Source organism: Montipora foliosa, chromosome 4 (assembly GCF_036669935.1).
Source record: "Montipora foliosa isolate CH-2021 chromosome 4, ASM3666993v2, whole genome shotgun sequence".
Classification (NCBI taxonomy): Eukaryota; Metazoa; Cnidaria; class Anthozoa; order Scleractinia; family Acroporidae; genus Montipora; species Montipora foliosa.
The window spans coordinates 18,080,337-18,090,336 of NC_090872.1; the positions used below are offsets into that span (position 1 = coordinate 18,080,337).

The 10,000-nt window shown below is 37.7% G+C and overlaps 1 protein-coding gene across 8 annotated transcripts in view; it reads left to right on the plus strand.

Annotated features, from left to right (window-relative positions):
• LOC138000133 (QRFP-like peptide receptor) overlaps positions 1-10,000 on the plus strand; it is a 37,245-nt gene that overhangs the window by 20,400 nt on the left and 6,845 nt on the right. The window contains exons 1-2 of one of the 8 annotated variants that reach the window (XM_068846311.1): positions 2,210-2,494; positions 2,625-2,766. The exons of 1 other annotated variant lie outside the window; for it this stretch is intronic. The gene's annotated coding sequence lies outside the window, so the exon portion shown is untranslated. Of the gene's footprint in view, positions 1-1,435; positions 1,485-2,209; positions 2,495-2,624; positions 2,767-4,268; positions 4,475-5,196; positions 5,279-9,160; positions 9,242-9,712; positions 9,853-10,000 lie in introns of those variants that run through there. 6 more of the 8 variants (XM_068846318.1, XM_068846314.1, XM_068846313.1 and 3 more) reach the window with 6 other exon arrangements.

Here is a 10,000-nt window from a genome sequence, read left to right on the forward strand (position 1 = left end):
GCCTGATGCTGTGCCATCTCTTGTTCCTAGTATTTCTGAGTCGGATGCTGTTTCTGCCCCACCTCGTGTTTCATCTGTTGCTTCAAGCCCTGTTGCTCCCCGTGTTGTCGCAGCCTTACGTAATATTCCTCATCGTGATTTCCTTACTTTCGATGTTGCTAACTTTGTTACTGTTTCTATTGAGAAGTTCCGTTTGCATCCTGACTCTTATAGTGCTCTGACTGATTGTGTTTTGTCCTTTCAGCGCAATGTTTTGAAGATGTCCAGTTCCAAGAAGCCTTTAAAACGTCCTCCCGCTAAACTCTGAGGGTCCGCCGGCTCGTAAGCCGACTCGCCCGGACCGAGTAAAATGAACTTTGATTTTCTTGTATATTTTATCCAGTAATTAGTAATTAGTTTTTTCTTTCGTATTATGTGTTAACCTGTTTTTTTTATTTGCGAATGTTTGATTTTCCCCAGAGAGACATTTTTCGAGTACTTTATTTTTTCTTATGATGATTGTAAATAGGGGTTTTTTATCTTCTGAATAAAGGTGTTTTTCACGGGAAAAAAAAAGCTGTCCATGGCTGCTAATTGACCCGGTGAAATGGTGCGCATGCGTGATGTGTTGGCCACACCGGGTTGGTGTTAGCGTGTGTCACCTTGCTTTTATAGTTTCGATGGAAGAGCACGTAAACGTGAATTGATACCGTGTGTAAAGCAGTTTACTTATCTACCTTTCACAATGACGCCTGTATCCTCCAGTGGTAACCAGGCCTGGTCTGAAAGCGAGGCAATCGGACAACCCCTAATAGCCCTTTTCACGGTTAGTTTTTCTCATTTGCATTACAACGTAATCTAACGTGGACGCGAGGCAATTTCGTAGCTATTTTTTACTCGCTATTTTGTAGTTTTAACCCGAAATTGCCTCGCATCCACGTTAGATTACATTGCAATGCAAATGAGAAAAACTAACCGTGAAAAGGGCTATTCTTGCGATCGGCTCATGATTACATGTACACTGTTTTCTCTTGCACTGTCAATTACCAAACAACGAGCCTTAGTCCTGAGCTGAAGATTATTTCACAATTACTATGTTTTTTAAATCACGGTGCCCTCAACCAAGTCTTAACCAAATACGTTTCTTTTCTAAACTTTTAAAATGTTAAATTAAAAGGCGACTTAAAGGCTGAGTTTATTGTATTACTGTGCAGTGTAAACGAATTGAGCAAATGGCCGTACTTGTTGAGAGATATCTGCAATTAAAAAAAATCAAACAAACAAACAAACAAACAAACAAACAAACAGACAAAAAAGATACAAACTAATTATACAAACTAATTAAATAAACAAACACTTTACAGATATATGCAAACGAATTAAAAAAGTGAATTTCTTTCTTTGAATATCAACATTGATTCAGTTTGGAGTTGACAAAGGTAAGTGTTGAGGAGGAAAGAGAGAACGTATTTGCCGAACGTTCACGTTCAGTTCTACGGAAAAAGGTTTGCCTCTGACTCTTGATATACTGCATACTGCATACATTCTGCAATGTAATATTTATCACATTTTACTCTTGATTTGCTTACTACGCGTACCGTATTTTACTGATGGTACGGTCTTTAAATTTCTTGTTGTGCTTTATGGCCTTTTGTTTTCAGAAGATAAACGTATCAGTAGAGAAACAGTTTTCTTTACTCCTCTCTTAAGTTAGTCAACTCAGTGCATACATTTCTTTTACTACAATGTCTGCATAAATCGAAGGAACTAAAGGTCCAAACGCGGATAATAAAAGGAATATATTACATTTTCAAGCACCATCCACGTTATCTTTTTTAAACAGAGATAAATCTTCAACTAACATCTGCTTCATGTTAGCCTAACAAAAGATGTCTCTTTAATTAAGTTTCAGTTATGGGTTTTTTTGGGGTTAAAATAAAAGTGGTTTTTGCACTCGTGACATAAGAACCAGTGGTGCTCTTTTATTAAAACTCATTCAGTTTTGACCACCCGTTTGCTGGATTTAATACAATCAAAAAAGAGTAGTGGCAAAAACAAAGGAAAAACTCATTTAAAAGATCCCGAAACGCAGGAAGAATTTGGGTGTGATATCAATATTAATTTTCATGCTCTCAAAATTAAAACAAAACAGCAGCTGATATTTATGCGGTTTAGTTGAAGTGAGGGCTTTCTTACTTTACTGAAAGCTGTGAGACCTCCAGTTTTCAAGATTATTTATCCTACGAAAGTTTTAAATAATCAAGTTTGTCGTCCTAATCTTCTGGGTTTTACTTTTCGGGAAAGGGAGTGTCACATCTATTCATTGTGTGTGTGTGCACGCTCGTGACAACTTGTATCCTTTTAAAGCTAAGAGTTCCGCAAAGTGACAGGATCCGGTATTTAGAAGATTCGTGAGGTGTTCTAGTGCACCCAAATTGCGTTTAACCCGGAGAGGCATAAGGCAACGTTTTTCCTTCAGATTTGGCTGGCTTTTACAACTGACCTGCAGAAAGGGGTAAAGTTCACTGTTATTTTTTCTGGGTTAAAAAATAGTATCTGTCATGATTGTCTTCAAAGTTAGCATTGCGAATTTATTTTTCTTCATTGGTTGGAATTTATTAAGACGGGAAACTCTCATTTTTCAGACAAAAAATATCGAGCTACGAAATCCTTTATAAGTCCTTAGCAGAAACAGTGGATAATAAAACAAGAGAATGCAAAAGAACAGAAGGGCAGATATCAACGGAAGACGGCGGAAAGCAAAGCGAGAAAATGGAACAGTTTCAGGTGTAAAACTCAAATAATGAAAATCTATTTGCTAGACAAATATCATTTTCTCAAGTTTTATGAAATTTCTTTATTCCCTTAGGAAAAACTTAATGAATGCCCACTAACGTTTGGAAGTTTTGTGATCGCCAAGTTACAGAAAATTATTAGCCCAAGAGAAGCATGCTAAACCTTATTTAACAAGTTATTGAAAAAAACACCTTGCCAGTTGAATTATTGGATATTGTTGACAAATCAAGGCATCCCAAAAGGAAACAATGACTGATCTCTTTGCTTTTCCGCACCGGTAGGATGCCTGTTAAACCTGATTATGTTGATTTTTATATATCTTGTTTACACGATTTCAGTGGCCCGAAACAGAAGAAAAATTGAACCTAAATAGTTTTTCAAGTGGCTTTCAGGATGTCTTGCAATTTGTAGCGAGCAAGCTCAAAACAATATCTTACAATATTAAGGGAAAATATTTTCATGAATGATTCTATTTACGGCTTTTTAGATGTCATTTTGGATGCCTGTCATGCTCCGAAAAATCCAGTGAAGCCGTCCGTCTTTATGCGTAAACGAATACATGTTTTCGACAAAAGTTTGAGCGGGAAGTCATATCAGTCGGGACAAGCAACACAATATTAAAAACCAATAACGAGTGCTCCGGAGGATACTCTAAACAAATTTAGGCGGTTCGCAAGTAACATCCGAGTGTATACCACAATCCCACATGATCACTTCCCGTTACATCGCTCGCTCTCATTTCACCTTGTGCTGACTAAAATAATTAAACCGCAACACTTACAAATGTGATGGATTTTTGAAAACATAATACTGCCTAATGAAGGTTGGCAAGAATTGACTGGGGAATTTTTTCCCCTGAAACCGTTAATGCAGTAATTTTGAAACTCTTCAGACAGGAAGCATTTCAAACAGTTCAGGTCCCAAGGAACTTTGTATAGATCGTATTTTTCTGGTGCGTATAAAGTTGTATCCATCTTTCACAAATCCAAAGTATTTAGAAAAGGGGAAAAATGGTGTTATTTTGCGCATGCTCGAGCGTGTTTCTGTTATGAAGCGAGTGGTCAACAAGTTGAATCTGTTGAATACGTATAAGGTCAACTTTGAACTGTGCAACCACCGATGTTTCAGCAACAGATCGAATCCTGTTCAAAACATTTGAAGTTTTTTCGGGAAGCATGGACTTGCTATTTTCGTATACGACTCTGGTTTTTTACTTATGCGCTTACTCGTTTTACTGAACCGGATGAAACCTTAATGGCATTTTCATACCGAAAAGCTAAAAAAGTGAAGTCCTACAGTGTTTAGAATAATACTCTGTGAGAGGTTAAGGAATTTCAAATTTAAACATTTTGAGAAGGCATGTCGAGAAAGCTTTCTCAATCCTACAGCCGTTGAGACTGTATAAATATTCAATTCGTCAATAACAGGTTAAATTAATATACATAAGACAGCCCAACTTAATGGCCTGTTTTTTGTTTTTCGATAGAAAATTTGTTGCCGCCATTTTTGTTGGGTTTTGCCTGGTGAGACAACTGAAGCCTTTAGTTGTCTCGCAATGGGACTATCAATGAAAGAGGACGCGAACATGAAATATTGGCCGTATTTATACTAGAGGACGTCTAAGACGTCTCAGACGACTGGTATAAATACGGGAAATAAGGAGGAGGCATTAAACGTCAGACGAATTAAGCGTCTCAAGGTAAGTGCGTCTAAAACAACGCACGTAACAGACGTCTTAGTCGTCTCAGACGTCTAAGCCGTCCAGTATAAAGACGAGACACTCTTAACAGGGACGTACTTAGCAATGAAGGGCACACCGTCTCTTTGGTGCCCAGTATCTTTTGAAGAAAATCATGAATTTGATTTCTAGCCATCGAAGTTAAGTGGTTCCCGTATTTATTTTAGTCGCACTTAACGGCCAGACGTTTTATGCGTCTGGACTGAGTCTCTGGACACGTCCTCTAGTATAAATACGGCCAATGCAAGGTCGTTGCTCTCATGTTTGGGTAAGAGATAAGACTGAAAACTGGCGACCATGTAACTTTGAACTAAGTCATTTATAAATATGCGAGCGATGATTGATAAATATGCTCGGACACGGTCTGTAGGCACAATGTAAAAAAAAGACTTCCAGGTGGGAAGATAATTTAATTTGAGAAAACAATTTCCTACACTTTCTCATTGCTTGTAAACAGTCTTCGATTACCTCCGTGACAACAGCTTTTCAATGTTGAAAACATTGAGCAGAGATACTTCTTAGGCCGTTTATTCTCTAAGGCAACCAAAAAGCTGCAGATGTAATGAGATGATGACAATACCAAACACTCCATGAATCTTCCCAATTAATTTCCTTCATTAAAAAGGCAGAAAAGGGTAAAAACTAGTATATAGAAATAATTTCTTTATTTCAAGACTAGGTTAGAACACATGCGAACAATGTACAATAACGAACAATCGTATCAGGCCAGTCGACTTCAAAGACTACAATTACCCCACACCAGTGGTAAGAGTATAATTATCCCTTTGCAATTTTCTTAAAGTGATATATTAGTTTTTAACACCGGTTCAAAATGATCAAGCTGTGTCGATTCCTGTGATCTTCGTTTTCTTCACTGAAAAAGTCCGTATTCATGACAGTCGGCCACCGCTCAGGTGAGGTAAAGAACAGCAATTTTTAACACGAGTAATGTTTTCTTAATTTCTTAGTGCGCATTTTCATCATCGCCCACCACAAAATTGAGGAAGTTTGAAAAGGATTACTGACTAAGATCAAATGCCTATCATCATGATTTCATTTAATGACTTGATATTATAAGTCCAAGAAACATTATTGAGGGCCTAAGTGATGGTTTTAAGGAAATAGCTATCAACGAACTGATATAAATGTTTAACTTGAAGTCAGTTACTAGAGATTCTTGAGTGGTAAATACCCTTGCGGCATGCTATGTGAATGCAGCTGCAGGTTCTAAATCTCAGCAAGCAGACATTTGTTTTAGATGTCCCTGAAGGCTTAACTGAATAATTAGATTTGTAAGTCAGTAAGTAAGTAAACAAAATCCTCAATGACTGACGTTTATTTATTTCTAGAAAACGCTCATTCATAAAATACGAACAGTTTATCACTTGCAGGGAAAAAAAAGCAGAGATTTTCATTTCAAACATGATGTTAACGTTAATCTCTAATGAATAACAACACTTTTGTCACATCATCTTTACTATTATTAAAAGCCGGTTGTTTCGATGTTCATTCTAATGTTCGATATTTCTACCAAACAGAAAAAAAAAAAGAAGCCTGCTTACTTAGAACCGTGATGTATCACAAAACTGAATGACATCACTGAATAAATCAACATTCAGGAGTTTCTCTTTGTCCTTTCGGCAGTCCGATCTTTTCACCAATGCAAATCTATAGAAAAAGCACGGATGGTAGGAGTGTCATTTTTATCATTGAAGTTCCCCTAAAGATGAAGTTCTCGGCGATTATCACGAATATTCGTGCTAAGGATTCATATTTGTACAACGTGAAACATTGTTTAAAAAACAACTGATGCCGATTTTTAACTTTTACTGCCACAGCTAGAACCTTTTTTTGCCTTAAGGTGGATTTTAAAGGATGCATTTTATTGCACGATTAATTAAATTACTGCACGTCGGCGTACTTTTTAAGTCAGTAATATGCAAGCTGATGACCAAAGACGGTAAAATTACCCGCAATGTCAGTGTTAAAAATAATGTTTCATGTGAAGATTAAGCCATGTGTATATCCACAGTTATGAAACAAGAGGAAAGTTAGCAGAGAATTCAAGAAAACAGAGTTGCTCTAAGCTGCTATACCCCTCCATCAACTCTTCGTTCTCGAGGCTCTCGTCACTGTCCGAATTTTCCGTGTGAATCAATTATAATTTGACAAACACCCTGAAGCGTTACCTCAACCAATTTTTAATGTACCGCTAACATATAAACTGAACACAAATGTAAGGCTGCGTGAAACAAACCGCGCACTTGATGGTTTTGGCCACGGGAAGTATAATATTTGAAACTGACTATGGAGTTTTCGAAACGACATTTTTTCCAAACTGGTTAGCCATGGGATATCGCAACCTCGTTCCCAGGGTCTCTCTTCTCTGCCTCCATTGTCGTTGAGACAATGGAGGCAGAGAAGAGAGACCCTGGGAACGAGGTTGGGGATATCGAGAAAACTGGAGTGACTCTTTGTTTTTCTTTATTTCGCCTGTGTCCTACACAATGAAATGATTTGGTGAACAAATGTTCCCATAATTCCAATTTAATTCAGGTTGAAGCAAGATTCGGCTAATAAGGTTTTTCGGCAATTTGTCCCTGCTTTTGAATTAGGACAAATGAAACATGCCTGATTAAGGAGGCTCGAACTAGTTTCAACACTTCCAAAGTGACGCTCATATTAGAGGGATTGGCACCACAATGTTGCATCATGTATTGGCAATATTGTGGTACCAAATGAATTATTGCTGAACAAGATACAGTCATTATTGTGACGTAATATGTCACCGTGGCAACGGTCAAGCCCTGTAAAAAAAAACCCTTTTTTGTTTCTTTAGTTGCTTATATCTCAAAAACGAACTTGGTGACCCCATTTTTTATTTCTGAAAAGTAATCAGAAGGGCATGATGAGACTTTCTGCAAAGTTTAAACAATTTTGTCTTGTGGATTCAGAGCAACCTTAATTTTGTGATTTTTTAAAGGTAGCTCTGAATCCTCTCGACAGAATTTTTTTTAAACTTCGCCGAAAGTTTCATCGTCACCTTCTAATCACATTTCAGCAACAAAAAAGGCGGAAACCTAGTTTGTTTTTGAGATATAAGCAACTAAATCCAAAATATAGGGTGTTTTTGCTAGGGTTTCCCGATGCCAAGGCAACTTATTACATGACAATAATGATCACATCTTTTTTGGAAATAATCGGTGTTTCATATGGTACTATAACATTGCTGTTACGTGATACAGTGTTGTAGCGTTATTCGATCTAAACAGAGACAACAATAAAAGCAAGGTGACACACGCTAACACCAACCCAGTGAGCCAACACATCACGCATGCTTACAACCATTTCACCCGGTCAATTAGCAGCCTTGGACAGCTGTTTCGGCCTTCTGGGCCTCATCAGCTTGGCGTAGCCATGGCTGCTAATTGACCGGGTGAAATGGTTGTGCGCATGCGTGATGTGTTGGCCACACAGGGTTGGTGCTATCGTGTGTCACCTTGCTTTTATTGTTGCTAAACAGGGAGTCTTCTAAGTGTTGAAACCCTTTCGAGCCCCCTTAAATTACCAATTTTGAATCTGTTCCAAAAAAAAGATACACGTTCACTTGATGTACAAGAGAAAAAAGCTGACGAGAATTCAGTTTTGTAACTTCGTCTAAGTGATGAAACAAAGCCTGGTTGGTGTTATTACTGAAAAGAGGAATCCATTAATTCCGTTTAGTAAACCTGGGAACAAACCCGTAAATTCTCATTCATGAAATTAAACTGTGGCGCAATTTCAGGGGTGTTCAGGTGAACGCCCCAAAATAACGTATATCTGTAAGGATATTGCTCATATTAGGATATTTTTCCGTTGCAGATTAAACACGGAATCACGTCTTACCGTAAAGAACTCTCTTCACCAAATACAGGGCAAATTTAATTGGGAATCAAAACAAAGGGCATCAGCTGGCATTTTGCCATCCGTTCGCAAGTTATTTTTTACAAAAATAGAACTTTTGCAATGAAGTTTCTGGATTTCATATCCGATACCTAATTGATTCAAATTGTTTTAGTAGAAACCAATATCAGTTCGTTAAAGATTGATAAACGAAGATATATATATATATATATATTTATATCCGTTAATTCTTCATTTGATACTGGTGTCGACTGATCATGTCAGATTGCTGATTGCGCCTGCGCAGTTCTCATCTCAGCTGTTTGAAAGGAAAGTCACTGCAATCTCGTACCAACAAGATGCTCCATGCTCCATACAGACTGACTGATATTGTTGGCAAGGCATTGCTCTGGGCGAGCTCCGCTTGCTGGGACACAAATAATACCACATTTGTTTGGGATATTTTGGCAGAGCCCTGATGGGCTAGGCCGTTTATTGAAAATCAGCATGGTAACTTAGCAAATACCCAAATATAGAAGACATGATCCCAGCAAAGGTGAAGGGACACACGCCATCCACAAGAAAGTAAAAATAGGGAGGGTGGGGAGGGAAAATTCAAAGTTGATTTGACTCTGTTGAATAAGCCTCCGCCTAGCTTGCACAAATGGTGAATGATCTCCAGAAAATCCCGGATGACAGAAATGCCCAAACTGCAACATGGGAAATAATCTAACTAAGCATGTCACACTCAGCATAAATCCATTTCTTTCCTCTGGGCAGTAAATTTCCTCTTGAGGTTTCTTACTTTAGAAAGTTTTTAGGCAGTTCCTACAATTACTTGTCGTGGTAAGTCTGTATTCATAACATGTTGTACGCATTTTTTTTTTTTGTCTTATTTAACAGTTCCCTTCTATGCAATTAATCCAGCCTATTCTGGAGTTCCTTTGAGCCAGGCGCCACTATTGCTATTACTCAGGCGTCTAATATGACGATAGCTTGTCTATTGCGCTTTTCGCCTCGATCATATTCTTCTCAAAATTCATGAATGTAAGCAAACAGGACGCCACAGGCTTAAATTCGTTAAAATTTTCAACTTTTTCAAACAGTTGTTTCGCTCTAGGTTTATTTTGATTAAAAGAAAGCATAATATCATAAAAGCCTCCAAGATAACCATAGAATGCGAGCAAATGATTCGTTCTTGTTCAAATAAATGTGCGTGATTTTAATTTTTCTTGGTGCCCGTTAACTTCGTTAATTGAACTTCGTAGTGTTCGTAATTGAACCAAATTGAAGAGTGTTATGCCAAGAGAGTGTTTTGTTTTCTTAGTTTTCTTTCCATAAAAGGGAAATTTAAAAATCCGGGTTAAAAACTAGCACAGTCGCTCTCAAGATTGAAACTTCGCATGAAGCATTAGCCTATGCCGGCGGGCAATCTAATCCAAAGGCAAAATTTGAAGGTAAAATGTGCGTTTTTACTTTTCATGTACTAGCTTATATAACTTAATTTTTCAATGTAAATCGCCGGTAAAATGAAAAAAATCCAAATTTGCTCAGGTTTGCTTAAAAAGAGATACTTCGCGTTGTCAATTCTGAATTTGCGTTAAG